Source organism: Aquarana catesbeiana, linkage group LG13 (assembly GCF_042186555.1).
Source record: "Aquarana catesbeiana isolate 2022-GZ linkage group LG13, ASM4218655v1, whole genome shotgun sequence".
NCBI lineage: Eukaryota > Metazoa > Chordata > Amphibia > Anura > Ranidae > Aquarana > Aquarana catesbeiana.
In genome coordinates, this window is record NC_133336.1 from 154,924,558 (window position 1) to 154,948,491 (window position 23,934).

Genomic DNA, 23,934 nt, shown 5'->3' on the forward strand with positions numbered 1-23,934 from the left:
ATTTAGTGACAACTTTGTGCAAAAAAAAAAAAAATAAAAAAATAAATTGTCACTTTCCCGCAACTTGTGTCAAAATATAAAATATTCCATGGACTCAACATGCCTCTCAGCAAATAGCTTGGGGTGTCTACTTTCCAAAATGGGGTCATTTGGGGGGGGTTTGTGCCATCTGGGCATTTTATGGCCTTCAAAACTGTGATAGGTAGTGAGGAGTAAAATCAAAAATGTACGCCCTTAGAAATCCTGAAGGCAGTGATTGGTTTTCGGGGCCCCGTATGCGGCTAGGCTCCCAAAAAGTCCCACACATGTGGTATCCCCATACTCAGGAGAAGCAGCTAAATGTATTTTGGGGTGCAATTCCACATATGCCCATGGCCTGTGTGAGCAATATATCATTTAGTGACAACTTTTTGTAATTTTTTTTTTTTTTTTTTTTTTTTTTTCATTATTCAATCACTTGGGACAAAAAAAATGAATATTCAATGGGCTCAACATGCCTCTCAGTAATTTCCTTGGGGTGTCTACTTTCCAAAATGGGGTCATTTGTGGGGGTTTTGTACTGCCCTGTCATTTTAGCACCTCAAGAAATGACATAGGCAGTCATAAATTAAAGACTGTGTAAATTCCAGAAAATGTACCCTAGTTTGTAGGTGCTATAACTTTTGCGCAAACCAATAAATATACACTTATTGACATTTTTTTTACCAAAGACATGTGGCCAAATACATTTTGGCCTAAATGTATGACTAAAATTGAGTTTATTGGATTTTTTTTAGAACAAAAAGTAGAAAATATAATTTTTTTTCAAAATTTTCGGTCTTTTTCCGTGTATAGCGCAAAAAATAAAAACGGCAGAGGTGATCAAATACCATCAAAAGAAAGCTCTATTTGTGGGAAGAAAAGGACGCAAATTTCGTTTGGTTACAGCATTGCATGACCGCGCAATTAGCAGTTAAAGCGACGCAGTGCCAAATTGTAAAAAGTGCTCTGGTCAGGAAGGGGGTAAATCCTTCCGGGGCTGAAGTGGTTAAGCAAGTGTTTTTAAACAGCTTTGCTAGTGATCAAAAGCTCTATACCAATCAGGATTCTACACCTGTATAATTGAACCTTCTGAATACATCCCTATATATTTATTTTTATGTGGATTTTTTATGTGAATTTTTTTACACATTTGGTGTCACTAATTTTTTATAATTTTACACTATTTTGATTGCTGGATTTTTTAGGAATTTTTACTCACCGCTGGATTTATTTGACTATTTATATTTATATTTATTCTTATATATTCATTTTCATGCACATTGTGAAGCGCTTCAAATATCATTATTTGTTAATTATTTACTTATACTACTACACTATATGTCTTTCAGGTTGATGTTTATTTATTTTGATGTTTAGCACATGATGTTTAACTATTGGGTTGCAGTATTGGATACCATTTAATGCACTTTAGGGTTAATAGCACCCATTGCAGGTGACACCTGGCCTCAAATGCACTTTAGGATGTATAATTAACCCTAGGATATAAATCACTCATTTTAAGGTGACACTAGTTTGGATCACTTTTTTAGGTTATTTACCACAAATTTGCAAACTCACCCATACAAGGGTGACAGCAGTTAGGATCACTTTTCAGGGTATTAATCACAACTCTGCCTACTCTAAGGATCATCCTCCTCATAAGAGCTTATATAGGGAGGATTGACCAAGCAGTAAACACTTATTGTACAAACAACCCCTGTTTGCTGACCCCTGTGAAGAGCGACCCAAATGTGATTCACTCTTCATAGGTGGCATAAAGCAGCGGGTTCAACCTGACACAATTATCAAATACAATTTTACCACTTTGGAGGGTTCACTATCACTTTAGATATATTTACCCAATAGGGAGAGGATTTTAAATCACCCAATAGGAAGTGTATTCTAACTAATAATCACAGTATTACAAGTTAAACTATAGTAGGACATAAATACATCTCTACCCACAGTATTATCTAATTGGAGGGCAGCGCCATCTACCCCAACACCAACCATACTTTACACAAATACCCCCCAAATGACTCCTTTTTAGAAAGTAGACATTCCAAGGTATTAACTAAGTAGCATGGTGAATTTTTTTAAGTTGTAATTTTTTTTCCCACAATTCTTTGCAAAATGAATTTTTCTTTTTTTTTTTTTTTTTTTTTTTTACAAAATTGTCATATTAACAGGTTATTTCTCTCTCAGAGCATATGCATACAACAAATTACACCCCAAAAACATTCTGCTACTCTTCCCGAGTGTGGCAATACCACATGTGTGGGACTTTTACACAGCCTGGCCACATACAAAGGCCCAACATTGAAGTAACATCTTCAGGCGTTCTACGAGCAGAAATGACACATCTCATTTCTCAACCACCTATTACACTTTCGAAGGCCCTGGAGCACCAGGACAAAGGAATTGCCCCCAAAATGACACCATTTTCGAAAGCAAACACCCCAACATATAATCTATGAGGCAAAATGAGTCTTTTGAACGGTTCATTTTTTTCCAGAAGTTTTTGGAAAATGTGGAAATAAATGAAAACGCAATATTTTTTACACAAAATTGTCCATTTATCAGATATTTCCAACACATAGCATGTACATAGCAAAGATGACACCCCAAAATACATTCTGCTACTCCTCCTGAGTATGGCGATACCACATGTGTGAGACTTTTATACAGCCTGGCCACATACAGAGGCCCAACATCCAAGTAGCACCATCAGGCGTTCTAGGAGCATAAATGACATAATTTCCTGGCAACCTATCATTTTTGAAAGCCCTTTATATTTCTAACACATAGTATGTACATACCAAGAATTACAATACAAAATAAATTCTATTGTGGAAAGGGTAAAAAAAAGGCAGCAGGCAGGAATATTGTCTATAGTCAGCACAAGGATATTGTCAGCACAGCACAGTCTATAGAAATTGTCCAGACAGAGACAGCCAGCACAGCCATAATATTGGTCCTGGTACACTGTTACCTGCAGACACTCATTGTACCGCTCTCCAGCCCTTCATAAACATACTGCCTCTTGCTACAGCTAATTATTTGCATAGTCCAGGTAGCGGTGTGGTCCGTTCATGCGGCAGGCAGAGGCATGGTGGCAGTAAGTCAGCAGCAGGCTGATGGCCGCAATCAGGTAAGACCTGCGCACAGGGGCACAGGGGTAGATCTCTCTGTGAAGCCTCCGGACTCCACACCCTAATCCGGAAATTCCAAAACCCGGAGAAAACAAAAAAAAATTGTTTTCTCCATCCGGAAAAACAATTCTGGAGCCCCTCACATATGTGAGACCCCTATGTACTACAGTAGCAGGGCAACAGATCAGTCCAAGCGGTAGGCAAAAGCATAGTCCATAAAACAGGCCAGGGTCAGTTCACGTGCAAGCAGTCCAAGCGGTAGGCAGTAGCATAGTTAATAAAACAATCCAGGGTTAGTTCACGTGGAAGCAGCCCAAACGGTAGGCATAGTCACAAAACAGGCCAGGGTCAGTTCACGTGGAAGCAGCCCAAACGGTAGGCATAGTCACAAAACAGGCCAGGGTCAGTTCACGTGGAAGCAGTCCAAACGGTAGGCAGAGGAATAGTCAAAAAACAGGCCTGGGTCAGTTCACGTTGAAGGCAGTGGCATGGTTATTTGGGGAAGAATGGAAAATGGTCAGCACAGATGATGAAAATGGGGAAATTGTTAAAAATATGGGCTAATATTTTAGGGATGTATGATAAAATGCAGATGTGGCTAGGTGGTTATGTTGGATACAGCACCTCATCCCAAGATAATAATAACTAATGAATAAAGGGACAAGGGATTATAACGGTGCTAGGAAAGAGAGTTGTGAAAATAAGAAGAAGATATAAAATTACAAATATTTTATTAACAATAATAAATACATAAAAAAGAGCAATAGAGTAGTTAGCAACCAAAAAACATATGTTGCGTGTGACCCAGATGCAGTAGGGTGGGCCAGGTGGAGACGGCCTTCAAGGCAAGGGCTCGGTTTCCTACATGTTTCGCCAAGGCATTGGCTTCCTCAGGGAACAAGAGCTCTATTGAATATATAAAGATCTATACATTGGGATACAGAAAACATCATGTAAACAAGCAGAAATACTAACCAATAACCTGTTGTAAACATTACTGGGTTTTGGAATATTGTGGCTGGACAATCTCACACAGGGAGGTAACCCTAAAGTGGCCCCTGGATCCCAGACATACCTGAGCAACAGACACCCAGGGGAGGCGCGGCAAGGAACCCCCGGAATGGGGAAAGGGCAGGCTGCACCGTATTAGTGCTTGCAGGGGGCACACAGAAAACCTGGCAATTGAATATATTGGAAATTAACAAATGGTAAAATGAATATTAGATGTGTATTAAACATTTAATTTGAAGGACAAAGAGGGTGATGCATTATACATCAATAATATAGGGCAAAAAGGCCTCTAGAGAACTCACACTTTTAATTAAAAGCAAGTTGATTGATAGGAGGGGAAACGCCTGTAGATGAATTCAAGGACAAACAAGAGCGATTGGTACAAATATTTAGGTAGTGACCTATATAGGGAAACATGAACGAATTAGCGTTGTAAATGTATTTGGCAATCGTTGTTGTATGGAAATAGAAGAAATGGCAAAAGATAGCTTACCTAATAAGCTATGTTACAGGACATGTGACAGGCATCAAACACTAGTGTTCACATAATTTTCATAGGAATGGAAAATTGAAAAATGGCAAGAGATTGATGAGTCCTGAAAAAGGATGAGGAGAAGGAGCTGAATTAGAAGTGAAGAAACAATAGATTAAAGGATGGGAGATGATGTATAGCGAAACACAGCTTACCTAGTAAGCTATTGCAAAACTTGTGACTGTTCAGAAGTTAGTGTTCACAAAGCTACCAAAAAAGGGGTCATAGATTGAGCAATGGCAGAAAGTTGGTAAATCCTAGGGAAAATAAATGGAAGCTGAATTAGATATGGAAGGATAGTTTATGGGAAAGGCAGAGAGGGTCACCATCCGTAATTACCTGGCTAGTTTGTGCAGAGCAGAGACAGGCGTGTTCCTCGTCCAGCATGGTATCCTGGGACTGGCTACTTATGTACCCCCCACATCTGATCAAACAATGATCAGGTGTGCGGACGCTGAAGAAAGGTGTCCGCGTGTGCGCACTAGACGGCATCCCGGAGCCTACAAGCTCCGGCATGCATCACGCGCGCATGCTCAAACGCTACGGTCCCCGTGGCCAATGGGAAGGAGGAAGCGCCGCGGAGCAGGAGGTCCCAAGGCGCCGTCAACCCCCATCCGCCGATGGAATGCAGGGAACCGAGCAGTGTGGGCAATGCGCGGACACCTAGGGGCAGACAGGAGTAGTACTGCCCCGGGCGTCCGTACAAGCACCAACAGCACTAACTCTGTCCATCCCGGCAGGGGGCCAAGGCCACGCCCCCCATGGGATGAACAAAGAACAAGCAATGAAAGTGATCCAGGGGTGGGACCCCCCAATAGTGAGATAAAACGCGGGCGGGAGCGGAGGGTGAGGGGATAACACCCCAAATGGTCCAACAGTCCCCAGGGGTCTCTGGGGACGGAGGGAACATCCCTGCGCCTCACCTCGCAGTGCCAGCCACAAAGACCATATAAGGCATAGAGAACCACAGAGTCCTGGTAACAAAAAAAATTAGAAATGAATACAAATAATACAAAAATTATTTTAGAACTAATATGGGTATAGAGTATATCTCAAAACAAGGGATGACAATATAGGAAAAAGTCAATAAAGCAATATCATAAAAAACATATGCAGATGTAACTATTGGCATGAGCACATTACATAGATCACTGTTAATGCTGTAATTAAGTGTCTAGAACTATACAAGGGGAATCCAGCAATATACCATGGCAATGAGATCAAAGAAAAGGAAGCAGAAGGAAGAGAAACAGACAGTAGGGGACGAGAGGGAAAGGAAGAAGAGAAAAGGAGGAAATAGTAGAAAAGATACTATACATGGCGTGAGTGGAAAAGGGGACATATAGCACTTGGATCCGTAGAGTATTATGGTAAATAGAATGAGAAAAATTAACAGGTATCCTGACTCACAAAAAGGGTTTAAAATTTATCTGTTCGTTTAGCCCAGGGAATTTTGTGGCTTGTAAAGTATGGATCCATTTGGTTTCCAATTGTAGTAGTCTGTTATCAATGCTTCCACCTCTAGCATGTAGAGGAACATGTTCGAGTGCGGAGAATTGAATGACATGCGGGTCAAAGTTGTGATGGGCGGCAATATGCCGATTGATGGCTGTAGTGGTAGTGTTTTTGTATAGCGGTTTGATATGGTCTCGAATGCGGACCTGGAAGGGACGCTTGGTTTTTCCAATGTAGTACGAGCCACATTGGCATTAAGCCAAGTATACGACTCCCACGGTGACGCAGGTGACTCGATGTTTAATAGTGTGAACTCGTCCATTGGGCAGAATCACTTCACTGGAATTGGTTACAAAGGGACACACATCACAATTGCCACACTGGTATGTGCCAACACCAGTGGGCGCATATGGGGTGTTAATCGAATGATGACTTTTAGTTAGTCGGTCTCGAAGTGAGGGAGATCGACGGTATGTGATGTCAGGATGGGTTTTGACATATTTTGAAATTGTAGGGTCTGCCGTTAGTAGAGGCCAGAATTGGTTTAGAATTTGTTTAATTTGGGTATGCTGTTTTGAGTATTGGGTAATGAGTCGTACAGGTTGTCCAATATCTGGGGAAAACAAGGTCCTTTCTGTTAAGCTTTTTTGCCTTATTAAAGGCTTTTTTCAAAAGAGAGTGGCTATAACCTCTGTCCAGGAGTCTACTATAGAGTTCCTGTGCTGCCTGGAAAAATTCTTCCTCGAGAGTGCAGTTTCTTTTGAGTCTGAGATATTGACTGAACGGGATGCTTCTGAGAAGGGGCTTGGGGTGAGCACTACTAGCATCCAAGATCGTATTGCCCGATGAGGGTTTACGATATAAGACAGTGTGGATCTGACCATCAGAATGCAGACTAATCTGGAGAGCCAGAAAGTGGATCTACGACTGGCTGCATTCCATGGTGAATTTGAGATTAAACGCATTCCGGGTTAAATGCTCAACAAAGAGCATTAGTTCGTCCTTGGTACCTGACCAAAACAGTAGTATATCATCTATATACCTGTACTAAGATGTGACCTTGGACAGAAGGGGAATGGAATGGGCCATGTCAAACAGTTCTCTCTCCCACCCCCCCAGGTACAGATTGGCGTAGGCTGGGGCACATTTTGTCCCCATAGCTACGCCCTGTACCTGGAGGTAGTGGGAGGAGCCAAACATGAAATAGTTACGTGTCAGTATAAATCTAAGTAATTCTAGAAAAAAGTCTCCGTAAACGTCATATTTGGGGCCTCTCTCTCGAAGTAGTTTTTCAATAACCAAAGTGCCTCTCTTGTGTGGAATGATGTTATATAGACTTTCAACATCTAGGGCTACTAGCCAGGTGTTTTTTGGTAGGGATTTGCCGTCTAGTATACGGAGAAGGTGAATGGTGTCTTTTATGTAGGAGGGCAGAGAGGTAACATGGGGCGCCAAATATTTATCAACTAATGCACTTGCATGTTCAGTGAGACATTGCCGTCCAGAGACAATAGGGCGGCCTGGTGGATGGACTAGAGACTTATGAAGTTTGGGTAGGGAATAAAAAGTGGGAGTTTTGGGTTCCCTGACATTAAGAAAATTCCATGTATTAGAGTCAATGGTGCCCTTTTGATATGCTGAAAAGATCAACTGCTTGTATTCGAGAATATAGTGGTTGATGAGTGATTTAGATATAGGTCTGTACCAGTCACGGTTGTTTAAGATATCGAGACACATTTGTTCATAAAAGGGCACATCCATCACTACCACGTTGCCACCCTTGTCGGCTGGCTTGATGACTAGTTCTGGATGGTTTTGAAGAGATTTTATTGCTTTAGTCAGGGCAGGGGATAGGTTGGAAGGAGAGGAAGAAGTGGGATTGAACCCTTCAATAGCTGTGGTAACTTGTTGCACAAAAGCCCAAATGTTGGGGTTTGTGGACAAATTAGGAAAGTTGCGGGATTTAGGTTTGAAAGAAGTAGGGGGGGGGAGGAGACACCAAGGGTGGCGAAACCCGAATAAGAGGGGTCCGAGAAATCTTCACCGTCAGTGTCACCCTCCTCCCAAAGTGACATCAGCTCCTCAAGGGCTTGTAGTTCGGCCAAGGTAGGAACCTCTTGAGAGGAAATAGTTGGTCCGGAGGGAGTTGCACGAGAAGAAGATTTGTCATAGATTACCTTAAACAACAATTTGCGTGCGAAAAGGTGAATGTCTTTGATAAGGGAAAATTTGTCAAGATCGTTAGATGGACAGAAACTGAGACCGAGTTGTAGTACTCGGATCTGATCGGGACTTAGTGGGATGGATGATAAGTTGATTACATCAGGGGTGGATGGTCTTCGTTGGTTACAAGTGTTTGTGCTGGTGGATTGGGGGTTGGACTCTGAAGAGAGTCCTGGCCCTGTACTAAAAAAATGGGTGCAATTTTTGGGTCTACAGATGGTGCATTGACCGGGAACATAGAAGTAATTGTAGGTTCACTTACCCTCCTAGTAGCCGTGTGCATCTGAGAGTGAGAAAGTGCCGATGTGACCGAAGTTGGTGCCTTGGTAGTAGATGATTTTGGTATAGACGACATCTTAGATTGTGCTTTAGTGAAGGGAGTAGAGACGTGAGTGGCCTTAGAGTGGGCCGTGGATGGGTGAGAAAGGGGAGTGGGTCCGAGAGTGCGGATAAGTGATTCCGAGGACGTGGCCGACAAATCGCCTTTTCTTTTCTTGGCGAGTTGCTCCTGTGTGAGATTGTGATACACAGTGGAGGTGCTAGATGAAAAAGAAGCAGACAGAGTATTAGGTTCATGATTATTGGAGGTAGGTGCATTGGGAACAAAGGACTTACTTCTAGGTTTAGTTTCTTTAGTATTGTCCCCACTTGTAAGCGTAACCATTTTCATGGGCTGCTTGATCTCTTAGGAATTTACTTTCTTTGTCGTTAATTGTTGTAAGTGTGTATTCCTCCAGATGTGCGCGCAGGGCCTTGTCCCATTTGCTGTATCTAGAGGAAGACATACCTTGTGCATGGTCTGAATACCAGCGATTAATAGCAACATCGAGTTGTTCCAGCTCTATTTCATATTCTTTGCATAGAATGGAAAGCATATTGAGGGAACACGACTGGAGGTTATCCTCCCAAGATGCCTTCAATGAGTCATTTATCTTTTTGATGTTGGGGAATAGCTGGATTCTCAATCCCCAAGGAACTATCTTGTGTTCGGCATATTTTTGAAAATAAGTTTTGTGCCAGTAAATTCTGACTTTTTTTTCCAAAAGGCGCTGTAATCTCATAAATGCCCTATCCAATTCAGCGTCAGTTATAGTGGAGGCATTTTGAGATGCCTGGATCCGGGTCATAAGACCTTCCCAGGCTTCTCCGCAGAAGTCTGCCATGGTTACAATTGATGTATGATAAAGTTGGAAGCATTCACCAATGCAAAGGCCATGTTGGGAGGGACACTGGGGACAATGGTAGCTGGTATCTTTTCAAAATCCTCTTTTGGTGCACACACAACATTTTTTTTGCCTGCTTCAGATGGTGGAATGCTGAAGGGAAAGTGGCGCTCATGAAGTCGGAGCCTCAGAGCGAAGGTCTTCTGGGGGAGGGTCTTTGGTGATAGATGAGGGATGTGACAACTTCTTCTATGAATTTTAGGAAGGGGGCGGGGCTTTCCATGGATTTGGTGTAGACTACGTAGGAATTATAAATGGCCAAATGGATGAGATAAATTGCTACCTTCTTGTACCAGAATCGGGTCCTTCTTATTGACAAATAGGGCTGAATCATTTGATCATTGAAATCCACCCCCCCATGTAGAGATTATAATCTTGGACACATGTTGGCTTTTCAATGGGACCTCGTCTTCTTAGTACCTCAATTGTAGTGTCGTCATGGATGGTGGACATCATGTGCCAGCACTTCGTTGCATCTCAATTATGCTCTTTCCCCCATTCGCAGCTTTTTGTTCACTAGAGATTGTGGGAACCCCTTTCTATTTTTTCTGGAGGTTCCAGAGGCCAGGGTTTTTGCAATGTATAAGTGTTTGAAAAGGGGCAGGCTGGTGTAGAAGTTGTCAAGGTATATGTGATATCCTTTTTTCAGAAGTGGGTATGCCGGGCATTCAGGGGGCTGGAGCTGGGAATCTCTTCCTTCATATATACAGAATGCATACAGATATCCCGTGGCTCTCTCACAGAGCTTGTGTAATTTTACTCCGTATCTGGCCCTTTTGGTAGGAGTATATTGCTTTATTCTTAGCCGGCCTGAAAAGGGTACCAGGGACTCATCAACACATATATTTTTATCAGGGACATAGAGTTCTGCAAATTGTTGGGAAAATAAATTTATCAGTGGGCGAATCATATATAACGTGTCGTAATTTGGATGATTGTGGGGAGGGCACTGGGTGTTGTCGCTGAAGTGAAGAAAGCGTATTATCATCTTGTATCGGGACCTGGACATTACGGGTGGTTCTAGACTTCTTGATGCCCAACAGGTCTAAAGGTCTCTTGATAAGACTGCTCTCAAAGTCTTTCCCTTGATTGGAGTGGATAAGTTGGGGCTGGCCATAGTGCACAAAGAACTTCTCTACTAAGATCTTGGCCACCGTAGATAACTGCTGGTCCTTCGTGGGGAATGCCTGGGCATATCGGGTGAAGTTTAAAAGCTTAAATTGTGCGCTGGCATAAATAAAGTTGCAATAAAACAAGGCTTCCTAAAAAGCCACCCAAAGCTGTAGTATATATTTTTAAATTAAACCACAGTGTTGCAAAAATAACAAATTACAAATTATAATACATCTCCGTGACAGAAAATATATCAAAACCAGAAAAAAGTGAAAAGTTCAAAGATTGTGATTAAAAACAAAAACCGCTATGAAAAGCGCCACATTCAGTTCGTGAGAAACGAAGTTTACAGGACAAAACGTGGATGAAGAGGATGAACCGTTCTTTTAGTGTGTCACATCAAGGTTGGAAAAGGTGAGAGGTATAAGGACGCTTCCAAGCCACCAATAGTTGCGGGAGAGTAGTAATGGATGTACTCTTACCAAACTTGTTGGACCTCCTGTATAGCGAGGTCGTACGAGCTGGCAGATATAGCCCTCTGCAGGGACAAGTGGAAGACGATGTCCTGGTCCTGCTCACAAGCGCCACCCGCTACAGCATCAGGGGGGAGACTCCTTACACAGACGATCCATGGATAGGAGAAAAAGAAGGGGGGGAAGGAAAACTCCGATAGTGTAATACTGGTAATCATAGGAGTTTATTGCCTTAATTGACCATAGGTCTTGTGCAAATTACAACATATAAAAAGTAGAAATTTTTAAAAAAGCCGGCATAAAACGAAGGCTGAACGCCCGTGCAAAAGTAGGATGCGTGATGGTAGGCAATGCGAGGCCACGCCCTACATGTTTCGTCATACGTGACGTCTTCTACGGGTGAAGTGGTCAGTTACTACTACCAGGATATTTCCCTGTCCCCCAGATCAGAAAGTCAATGCACACCAGTTCCACCTCATCCCTTTAAACCCAAACACATATGAATTACACAGGTTCTGAGGCTGATTTAATGCAGATAAGGCACCAAATGAGTTTATTTACTACCTTAATCAGCCAGAGAACCTGTGTAATTAATATGTGTTTGGGTTTAAAGGTATGAGGTGGCAACCCTATCCCCAACCTGGGTGATGTTGCAATAACATCTGGGGACCCCAGCGGCTGACACTCCAATGTCCTCAGCCCTGACTCCACCTCCAACTTGCTGTTCTGCTCCTTGATATAGAGCTTGCACCCCTTCAGGGGTCAGCTGGGTCCATTCTTCTGGGGAGTCTCGGGAACAGTGGGGCCTTCTCGACAAAGTGCCTGCATCCCTGTTCCCGATCCCTGGTAGGTATTTCAGACTAAAGGTAAATTCTGATAGGGCAGCCAACCATCTGCGACCCGTGGCATCCAACTTGGCGGTAGTGAGTAGGTATGTGAGGGGATTACTGTTGGTTTTATTCACAAATTCTGCTCCATACAGGTAATCCCTCAACTTATACACTACTGCCCACTTCAAAGCCAGAAATTTAAGTTTGTGCATGGGGTAGTTCTCAGCAGGTTCTAAACTCTGATTCACATATTAAACAGGCCGTAAGCACCCGTCATGCTCTTGATACAGCACCCCGCCTAACCCTTCTTGGCTGGCATCTACATGTAGTTCATATGGCTTAGTTGGATCTGCATAAACCAGGACTGGAGCAGTTGTGAGGCACCACTTCAGCTGCCTAAAAGCCTCTCCACACAGGGCAGTCCACTGTTCCTGAATGGAATCTTTGGACTTTCTGTACCCTCCAGCTGGTCTGACAGGCTTAGTTGGAACTGGATTAGCATCCCCCTCTTCGCTTTTCAGTAGCTCATTAAGTGGCCAAGCTATTTTAGCGAATACCTCGATGAATCTCCTGTAAGATGAGCAGAATCCCTGAAATGACCTAAGCAAGGTCACATTAGTAGGCCTCGGCCAAGAGGTGATGGCTTCCAGCTTCTGGGGGTCTGTGGCTACTTCGTCAGCAGACACGGTGTGGCCAAGGTAGTTGACCGAAAGGTTGATAGAGCTTCAGGACCTTCTCCAGATGCTCTTCGTGCTCCTCCAGAGTCCTGCCGAATACAATGATGCCGTCTAAGTACACAGATCAGGTTCATGTCACCCACAGTCTTCTTCGTCAGTCTTTGGAAGGTGGCCAGGGCGCCAGAGAGGCCTTGAGGCATGCGATTAAATTCAAAGAACGATACCGGGTAATGAAAGCTGTCTTTTCCTGATCCTCAGGGTGCATGGGGATTTGGTAGTACCCGCTCTTCAAATCCAGCTCGCTAAACCATTTCGCCACTGACAGGCTCTGTAAGGCATATTCTATTCTTGGGGTGGTACATTGATAAGGAATGGTCCTGCTGTTTAGCGTCCGGTAATCGATGCCCAACCTCAGTGACCCATTCTTTCGTACCACCAATATTAGGGAAGCATATGGACTCCGGGACTCTCAGATGATACCTGCTCTCTCCAGCTCTGCCAGTTGTTCACGCAGGTCTTCCAAGTCCCCTAAAGAAATCTGTCGGACCCTTTCTCTGAACGGCTTACCCTCTTGAAGACGTATCCGGTGTTGATCAATTTTTGCACATCCCACTTCGAACTCACTCTTGGAGAATGCAGCCTGCCATCTCAGGAGCTGAGTCTTCGCCCTTTCCTTCCATTCAGGCTAGAGAAGAGTATTCTTTGGATAGAACTCCTCGACAGGGATTCTATCCTACGCTCCCCCCCACCAAGTCAGACGGTGAGACTGGGGTGGCCGAATTCACTTGTCCCAGCAACATCTGAGCCGTCATGTTCACAGGCAAGGCTGTCACATTGCGAACACTAACCGAGATCTTCCCGTGACTTCTTTGCAAAACATTAGTTGAGACCACTTCGGGAATTATCTCCACCCCATGTCTTCTTTCTGGCTGTCCGCTTCAAGGACGATGAAAGGGCCTGGTTGCTTCCAATTTTGCTCGACCGATGCTTGTCGCCCAGCTACCTCACTGGGCTGTAACACTTTCTCACACCGGTCCAGGCGCCAGATCTTCCCCACCCCTTCAGCTGGGGCCTTCTGCTCTTGTACTAGGTGCTGGTAGGCTTGTCTCAGCATGGGGTGTACACCCGCAGTTAACGTACCCGGTTCCAAGACAAGAGGTGTCAACAGCCTCCGAACAAGATCAGTATTGGTCCCTATGATCAGGGAATTCTTGCCGGCCCCTGGTGGGTGAGGGCAGACTACTGCCAGTGTGTCAAATGTCTCTGTGTTTAGAAGGGTCAAAGGTCAGCTTGACTGGTAGATAGCCTTCATAAGGAAATTTTTGAGTCCCGATGCCCCATATCTCTAACTCTTCCAACTTCTGCAATGGCAGGTGCTTAAGATGTTTGTCGTAGAAGTCTCTGTAGAGGAGGGTCACTTGAGTTCCAGTATTTAGGAGGGCCTTGGTGTAGATTCCTCTACTTGGATGGGGCAACAGGAGAAGGTCCCACCAACTTGGCAGGGAGCTTGGGGGAAGTGGTGGCCTTGGCCTGTTTTGGTCACCTGTATCCGTGCTCCCTTCTTGCGGCTTGAGTCTCCGTTGAGTTCTTGGAGTCTGGTGTGCATTGACTCTGATGCCGTGCTGTATGTATCAAAGGGAACGGGACACCTGGTCGCTCGGAGGCAACAACGGGAACCCTCTGCAAGGGTTTGGACTTCCGCTGCTGTCTCTTTGCATCATTGACTTTGGAGCTAGCTGCTGTAGATGGGCGTTCAGTTGGCTCCTTCACCTGGGCCCTCTGAAGTTTCCCGCCTGTCTTCTGAATTCCACAGAATGTTTGCAGTAAAGTAGTTGGCGCTTGCGCCAACTAAACTATTTCTTGCATCAAAGTGTCAATAGGGGTATAAGGCCCAGCCTGTATGATATAGGCCATAGCACCATGTTTGAGACTCTTGGTAGACTCAGGTCTCTGTGTCTTGGCTGCGATGAGAGCCTCCTCCTCTCTAATAGCCTTCATGAGTTCAGAGTAAGTAAAAAGGACACCTGAACTCCTGGCTTGAAGCTGTAGAACAATAGGATCTAGTGGCTGTACTCCCCTTTGCACCTATGCCATTAAGGCTTTACTGGCAGCTTTGGCTTCCATCCCACCCTTCATAATGACTTGCTGAAATATCTGGTCCAGCTACGCAACATAGGCTGTTAGCCTCTCACCCTCCATTTGGTATGTGTGGTGGAAGAGACAGATCAGCTCTGTGCAGTCTTCTACTCTTCCATAAACCTCACAAAGTGCTTCTAGACACTAAGAAACAGAACAGCTGGGTTTATCCCGCTTCAAATTTTGAATTACTTCAGAAGCTGGGACCCGCAGACTCTCAACCACCCTCTGTCTTTTTACCATGTCAGTCACGTCCCACTCTTTGACCGCTTGAATGGCTTTATCAATCAAGGTATCAAAATTATCTTCTCCTGAGGGTGTGGGAACTTTCCCTGAGAAGTACCGTAGTTTGCAATAATCACAATTGGTTGACACTACCGGATTTTTAAGGAGCCCTGTGACTAGCTTCCCAAACTCGGCCACTAGGAGGGAAGAGGAGTCCTCAGAGGATGTAGCTGGTTTTGATGTGGTGACTTCTGGTGCTGGAACTGGCTGGACATGTATCTGATGCTTTTGGCTGAAAAAGACAAAGCTCAGTATTGTTAGTTAATTGTACAGGGGTCCCTCGGAAATGGTCAGGGACTCCTTGCTTCCACTCTAGCAGCGTGTAGGTGCGAGAGGTTCCACGTTATGGTTTAACATCAATCACCCACACCTTCCTGTCTGGGGATAATGTCTTCACCACTTGGTGGATCTGCTCTTCAGCCCAGGCCTCCCTAGGAAGCTCGATCACCACGCTTGAGTCTGAGCGGGCGCCTTCTTCTCCACACCACTGGATCACAGCGGCGGGGTCCATTCTTCTGCTTACAGGGGAATTGTCTTTGCCAGACTGCTGGTTGGAAGCTAAACAGTGGGGACCCTGAGTGAAGAGTGGACAAGTTTTGCTTTTTGACTGCTGGTGATTGCTGGGTTGCATTTTTAGGTTCTTTTTGGGGCTTTTCCTTGTAGGTTTTTAACACCTTTTCTTTTTCTGACACTTTTTAAACAGCTTTTTTTTTTCTTTGCTTCCTTCAGCCTACTAATTAAGGGGAGTGGTTAATTGGTCACAGGTGCTTGAGGCCTATATAACTTTCTGTTGAACTCATTGTGAGCCTGCTCAACTGCTCAACAAGTGGAACTGGTCTAAGTGGTGAGTTGAAAACAGGAGGTTATAACAGGGGTCATAGTACTTGTGTAGTGTGAGTACCTGAGTGTTGTCTGAGTAGTGTGTGTGGATCGTTAGTACTTGTGTATTGTGTACTATGTACTTGTGTATTGTGAGTGCACGTAGTTCTGCGAGTGGTCTGCGAGTGCACGTAGTTCTGCGAGTGGTCTGCGAGTGCACATAGTTCTGCAAATGGTCTGCGAGTGCACGTAGGTCTGTGAGTGGTCTGCGAGTGCGCGTAGGTCTGTGAGTGGCCTGCGAGTGCACGTAGGTCTGTGAGTGGCCTGCGAGTGCACGTAGGTCTTCAAGTGCACTTAGGTCTGCTAGTGGTCTGCGAGTGCACGAATCCTTATGGGTAGAGCTCCAAAGGGATGAAGCTAAGGGGAAAATAATACTGGGAGTATGCTATAGGCCCCCTAACCTGAGGGAGGAAGGGGAATCAGATCACAAGTTGGATTAGCAGCAAGGATGGGAAGTGTTATCATAATGGGGAATTTTAACTATCCAGACATAGACTGGGCAGAGGGAACTGCGCATTCATCTAAGGCTCGCCAGATCCTAAATGTCTTGCAGGACAATTTTATGGGTCAGATTGTAGACACACCAATTAGAAATAAAGCATTACTTGATCTACTGATTACCAACAATACAGACCTGATCACGGATGTGGAAATATGGGGCAATTTAGGAAACAGCGATCACAGGTCAATTGGCTTCAGTATAAATCACACAAATAGCAAACATAAGGGGAATACATAGACACTGAATTTCAAAAGAGCCAACTTCCCTAAACTACTAACCTTGTTAGAAGGCATGAATTGGGATAAAATTTTAGGAACAAACAACACGGAGGATAGATGGGTTTGCTTTAAGAGCATATTAAATAGGGGCATTAGCCAATGCATCCCATTGGGTAATAAATTTAAAAGAGCAAACAAAAGTCCTGGATGGCTTAACTCCAATGTAAAAATGCATATAAAAGCAAAGGAGAAGGCCTTCAAAAAATACAAGGTTGAGGGATCATCTTCAGCGTTCAGACTTTATAAAGAATGCAACAGGAAATGTTATGCCGCGTACACACGATCGCACATTCCGACAACAAAATCCATGTTTTCTTCTGACGGATGTTGGCTCAAACTTGTCTTGCATGCACACGATCACACAAATCTTGTCGGACATTCCAAACATCAAGAACGTGGTGACGTACAACATGTACGACGAGCCGAGAAAAATGAAGTTCAATAGCCAGTGCGGCTGTTCTGCTTGATTCCGAGCATGCGTGGAACTTTGTGCGTCGGAATTGTGTACACACGATCGGAATTTACGACAACGGATTTTGTTGTTGGAAAATTTGAGATCCAGATGTCAAATTTTGTTTGTCGGAAATTGCAACGGAAAATGTCCGATGGAGCCTACACATGGTCGGAATTTCCGACAAATAGCTCCTATCGAACATTTCTTCGACCGTGTGTACGTGGCATAAGGGTGCAATAAGGACGGCTAAGATAGAACATGAAAGACACATAGCGGAGGAGAGCAAAAAAAAATCCCAAGAAATTCTTTAAGTATGTAAACAGTAAAAAAGGGAGGGCGGACCCTATTGGCCCCATAAAGAATGAGGAAGGACATCTGGTTACAAAGGATGGGGAGATGGCGAAGGTATTGAATGTATTCTCCTCAGTCTTCACGAAGGAATCAGGGAGCTTCAGTAACCAAAACTGCAGTATTTTTCCTCATGACACATCACAGGAAGCACCTCCATGGTTAACAGAGGGCAGAATTAAAATTAGACTTTGGAAACTTAACATTAATAAATCACCGGGACCAACTGGCTTGCACCCGAGGGTATTTAGGAAACTCAGTCAAGTAATTGCCAGACCATTGTTCCTAATTTTTACTGACAGTCTACTGACCGGAATGGTACCAGCTGATTGGAGAAAAATGTGACACCAATATTTAAAAAGGGCCCAAAATACATCCCTGGGAATTACAGACCAGTTAGCCTAACATCAATAGTATGTAAACTCTTGGAGGGGATGATAAGGGACTATATACAAGATTTTAGTAATGAGAACAGTATCAGTAGCAGTAATCAGCATGGATTCATGAAGAATCGTTCTTGCCAAACCAATCTACTAACCTTCTATGAGGAGGTGAGTTGCCATCTAGATAAAGGAAGGCCTGTAGATGTGGTGTATCTGGATTTTGCAAAAGCATTTGACACAGTTCCCCATAAATGTTTACTGTGCAAAATAAGGTATAATGACATGGACCATAGGGTGAGTACATGGATTGAAAACTGGCTACAAGGGTGAGTTCAGAGGGTGGTGATAAATGGGGAGTACTCAGAATGGTCAGTGGTGGTTAGTGGGGTCCCCCAGGGTTCTGTGCTGGGACCAATCCTATTTAATTTGTTCATAAATGACCTGGAGGATGGGGTAAACAGTTCAATCTCTGTATTTGCGGACGATACTAAGCTAATCAGGGCAATATCTTCTCCGCAGGATGTGGAAACCTTGCAAAGAGATCTGAACAAATTAATGGGGTGGGCAACTACATGGCAAATGAGGTTCAATGTAGAAAAATGTAAAATAATGCATTTGGGTGGCAAAAATATGAATGCAATCTATGCACTGGGGGGAGAAGCTCTGGGAGAATCTAGGATGGAAAAGGACCTGGGGGTCCTAGTAGATGATAGGCTCAGCAATGACATGCAATGCCAAGCTGCTGCTAACAAGGCAAACAAAATATTGGCATGCATTAAAAAGGGGATCAACTCCAGTGATAAATCGATAATTCTCCCGCTCTACAAGACTCTGGTCCAGCCGCACCTAGAGTATGCTGTCCAGTTCTGGGCACCAGTCCTCAGGAAGGATGTACTAGAAATTGAACGTGTAAAAAGAAGGGCAGCAAAGCTAATAAAGGGTCTGGAGGATATTAGTTATGAGGAAAGGTTACGAGCACTGAACTTATTCTCGCTGGAGAAGAGGCCCTTGAGAGGGGATATGATTTCAATATACAAATACCATACTGGTGACCCCACAATAGGGATAAAACTTTTTCGCAGAAGGGAGTTTAACAAGACTCGTGGCCACTCATTAAAATTAGAAGAAAAGAGGTTTAACCTTAAACTAGGTAGAGGGTTCTTTACTGTAAGAGCGACAAGGATGTGGAATTCCCTTCCACAGGCGGTGGTCTCAGTGGGGGGCATTGATAGTTTCAAGAAACTATTAGATAAGCACCTGAACGACCGCAACATACAGGGATATACAATGTAATACTGACATATAATCACACACATAGGTTGGACTTGATGGACTTGTGTCTGTTTTCAACCTCACCTACTATGTAACTATGTCTTGAGGAGTTGATTGCAGAGTAACGGTATACCCTGGACAAGGCCCCACGTGTAGCGCTACCCCCGGAGGAGTCGCTTAAGTATAGTTGGTTCCGTACTCTGCCTTTCAACCCCCAAGAACTGTCCCAGCCCCTCTGGCACACCTAGCAAACAATGTACTTGTAAACACAGTAATAATAGACACAAGTATAGTGAACAGGAAGTTTTTTTACTGGGAAACTTTCCACAATCAAATAAACAGTAGTCTGATAACTCAATAGTGAATAATAGAAAACTGATATTTAATGGTCTGAATCAAAACCAAATGTAGACATCAAAATAGCACAGTCAAACAACCAATGGCTCTAAAGTGGCTTATGCGCTTAGGCATAAAGGGAAACAGATCTGACTTAAATACGGTCAGTCTGTTTCCCTCAAATCCTGAAATCACAGACCCAGGCAATGATCATGTGAGGCAATAGGCCACAAATGCAAATGATCACTTTAACAATTACAATCTGAGTTCCCCTTTAAAGGTAATCGGTGGAATCATGAAATTACTGATGCTGAAAGAGTAACAGAATGGTGTCCTCACAATGGAGCTATCCAGGATCTTTGGCTAGCCTGGCTTTGGTGCACCAGGATAAATAAAGTGTACTTGAAAGTATCCTTGTAAAGCATAGTGGAATGTAAGATGCTAGCAGGATCCTGATAAGGCAGATGAAATGTAGTGACTGTTCAGCAGGGTGTAAGTGTTCCTGCAAATGTGGGCACTGGTAAGCCAATGTTGCTTGAATACAGTGTCTTTGGGATTAAATGAGCTTGTATCTGGTGGTACTACAAATACCAGAGATTTGAACAAAGACAATGGGTTCGGCACGTCACAGATCTGGTGGACAGATAATTGGGAGGGCCTGAGGAAGACCCTGCGGTCATGATACATGTTGGTACCAATGACCAAGTGAGAAGGTGGAGAGTCCTAAAAAAACTATTTCAGGGACTTAGGGAATAGATTGAGGAAAAGGACCTCCAAGGTAGTTTTCTCTGAAATACTACCTGTACCTCGAGCCACACCAGAGAAGCAGCAGGAGCTCAGGAAACTAAACAAGTGGCTGAGGAACTTGTGCAGGAAAGAGGGATTTGGGTTCCTGGAGAGCTGGGCTGACTTCTCAGTTGGTTACCGGGTCTCTTTAGTAAGGATGGGCTGCACCTTAATGGGGATGGCACAGCTCTATTGGTAAGCAAGATGGCCACAAAGCTAGAGGGGCTTTTAAACTAGGTGCTGGGGGGAGGGACCAGAGAAAGCTGACAGGGAGCGGGTGACAGAGGGTGATAGGAGTGTCAGCAGTAGTAATAGCAGTGAAAATACAACCATAACAACTAATTATGGGGTAAGTAAGTGGGCAGTTCAAATTCAAAAACAAAGCCAGGAGAAACAAAGAGGGAAAACTATCATGCACTCATACAACAATACGAGGATTATACACAAATACTAGAAGTCTGGCTAACAAAATGGTGGATCTGGAGCTGCTATTACACAAGTAGGATTTAGACTTTGTGAGAATAACTGAAACTTGGTTTGTCAGCTCACACTATTGGCTGGCCAATATACAGGGGTATTCCTTGTATCGAAAGGAGGTGTTGATATTTAGATGTTAGTTTGTGATGTTTAAGTGGTACATTCCTGGTGTAAGGGGATATTCCCTACCTCTCCCCTTTGTTATCTTTTCTACCAGTGTAAGATGCATGGAGCTCATGGTTATAACATTGCACCCTTGAAAATAATCACATATAACGTGAGAGGATTAAATAGACCTAATAAAAGATATCAGATATCACAGGAGCTGAAAGAACTCTTGGCTAATATAGTCTTCTTGCAAGAAACACACTTAAAATGGACATCAAAAATTAGCCTTGAATCTAAAAAATTTCCCTTAGGGCTCTTTCACACGGGGCAGATCAGTGATGATCCGCCCCGTGAACACCCGCTTGCTCAGCGGGGATCGCTCTGCCGATCCCCGCTGAGCAGGAAGATGACAGGTCCATCGCTGCACGCTGTGCAGCGGCGGACCTGTCAGAGCGCCGCTCTCCCCTATGGGGGGATCGGATGATGACGGACCGTAGTGTCCGTCGTCACCCGATCCGATCCGAAAACGGATGGAAAAGTAGGTTTTTCCTCCGTTACACTTTTCGGATCGGAGCGGGTCGGATGTCAGTGGACATGTCACCGCTGACATCCGACGCTCCATAGGGATGAATGTATGTCCGTTTTTCATCCGAAAACGGAAGGATGAAAAACAGACATACGGATCGTCCATGTGAAAGAGGCCATATGGATGCACAGTTGCTCATCTAATAATATATCTAGGGGGACAGCAATTTGGTTTGATAAGAACACACGATTTACACTAAAGGTAGTGGAGGCAGACCCAGAGGGGCGATATCTATTCATCAAGGGGTCCTTATTTAATATCGACTATACCTTGGAGAATGTATACTGCCCTAATATACGCCCTACTACCTTCTTGAAAAAAGTACTTAATAAACTGGAAGGTTTCAGAGAGGGAAGATTAGTAGTGGCAGGAGACTTTAATTTTTTTTTTCCAAAATAAGTTTTATTGGAGAAAAAGTAAATCAATCACAATAACAGTATTATCATACATACGTTCAGGAGTCACAGAGTAAATGAAAAAATGAACAATGAACAGTAGTTGCTGTGGATGAGACATATATATCTGACATCTGGGTATGACATAGATTCTCTTAGGTAAACAGTTTGAAATCCAGATGGAGATTGACTGTTAGGCATGATAAAAAGAACCATATCAAATTAGCCTTAGGGTGAGTATTTCTAAGTATCATTGCACATTATTCCATCTTGTTGTAAAGCTCTTCAAGGAAGGTTACAAATGTTTAAGTAATGGCGTGGATGTCTGCATGACAATTCGGTCTATAAGCATGTGAAATTGCTGGCCAGATGCCCTGCTTTGGGCAACCGAATAGTAATAGGTGAGATTAGGTCTTAGTAGATATCAAGAGACGAGGGGGTGAAGGGTTAGGATGGTGGGTTAGAGGGGCTGTGGGGGGGTGGTAATGGGGTGGTGACGGAGAGGAAAGGTCTGAGGGATTTAGGGGTTGGTGGTTGCCTCCTCGGTCTCCGCTAATTGGTAAGTGGTTTCGGTATGTTATCGCTTTTGGGCGGTGGGGGTTAAGCATGTAAGACATCTGTTATCTGAGTTGACTCACAGCAAATGGTTAATAGCAACATGTGGTCTCTCATACTCGTCCCTTGGGTAGGGGTGGGAGACCCATGTCGTCTGAAAAAGGAGAATGGAGGAAAAAAGGGAAAAATGGATGTGGGTGGCCACGTGGCTTAATCCTTATGTGTTTGTCATATATGACATGGTCATGAGTTAATTCCTCAGTGTCTGATACCTGTTGGTTGTTTGGAAATGCTTCCAACAGGCCCATGTCTTAGTGAATTTGGCTGGGAAATCACGAGCAATGGCAATGAGTTCTTCCATTTCAGCTATTTTGTCGATTTGTTTGAACCATTCTGGGATGGTCGGAACATGAGGAGAGCCCCAGTGCCTAGGAATGCATATTTTAGCTGCATTGAGTAGGGATAAGATCAGGGTCTTACGATAGTGGTGAGCTGGTATGTCAGAGATGAAATAGGCATTGGGCTGGTATATGGTCTAAGGTATATATGGATATTAATTCTGTGAGTTCTCGAACCTGTAACCAGAACGGTTGGATTGTTGGACACGACCACATAATGTGTAGCAATGTACCTGGTTCTCCGGCACATCTCCAACATTTGTTAGGATAGGAAGAGTTATGTTTAAGATTGCTGGGGTTCTGTACCAGCGAGTTATGGTCTTGTAATTGTTTTCCTGAATGGAAACGCTTAGGGATCCCTTATGGACGATTGCGAATATATGTTCCCATTGGTTTTCTGTTGAACACTTAGAGTTGTCTCTTTCCCATGACTTGGAGGCTTTCCCATCTTTAGGGGAGATATCTGTGGATAGCATAGTGTAGATGTTGGAGATCAAGTGTTGTTGGGGGCTGGACTGGGAGCATAGGTGTTCAAATGGGGTCAACGATCGTGTGATAGAGGAGTCGCGATTGATTATGGATTTGGAGGTAGGTCCAGAGCGGGATAGGGTTGTCGGTGTGAGTGGGGACTAATGCGAAACGATCTAGGAGAGAGCCGTCGTGGAAAAATTGGTGCGCTAGTATTTCTGAGTGTTGCCAATGATGTATTAAGAATTGAGCAGACATACCAGGGAGGAAGGCAGGGTTAAGTCTTATAGGAGTTAAGGGTCCTGGAACGGAAGAGATATGTCGTTTTTTACAAGTTTCCCTAAAAGAGCGGAGTGTCGGGTCAATAAGAGGGTGTTCCTTTACTGGGGGGTATATGGTTAGGAGATAGCCAGGGTGTTGATCGTAGTGGTATGGGGGATATTGAGTTCTCTAAGCTAACCCAGTCTTTGCGTTGTGTAATGTCCAGTCCACAATTCTAGTAAGATGGCAGGCCCAATAGTATTTTTTGAGGTCTGGAAGACCAATGCCTCCTTTCATTTTTGGTCATGTTAGGGTGT

At 44.0% G+C, this 23,934-nt stretch overlaps 1 protein-coding gene and 1 long non-coding RNA gene across 7 annotated transcripts in view; one reads left to right on the forward strand and one right to left on the reverse strand.

Moving 5' to 3' along the window:
* LOC141117160 (uncharacterized) overlaps nt 1-5,381 on the reverse strand; it is a 150,438-nt gene extending 145,057 nt beyond the window's left edge. Inside the window, exons 1-4 of one of the 2 annotated variants that reach the window (XR_012237113.1) lie at nt 5,056-5,381; nt 4,872-4,973; nt 4,678-4,780; nt 1,154-4,585 (exon numbers count right to left, since the gene is read on the reverse strand). This is a non-coding gene — a long non-coding RNA (uncharacterized lncRNA). Of the gene's footprint in view, nt 1-1,153; nt 4,586-4,677; nt 4,781-4,871; nt 4,974-5,055 lie in introns of those variants that run through there. The other variant, XR_012237112.1, reaches the window with a different exon arrangement.
* The window catches only part of TMEM121 (transmembrane protein 121), a 408,432-nt gene that overhangs the window by 286,486 nt on the left and 98,012 nt on the right, over nt 1-23,934 (forward strand). The window lies entirely within an intron of this gene.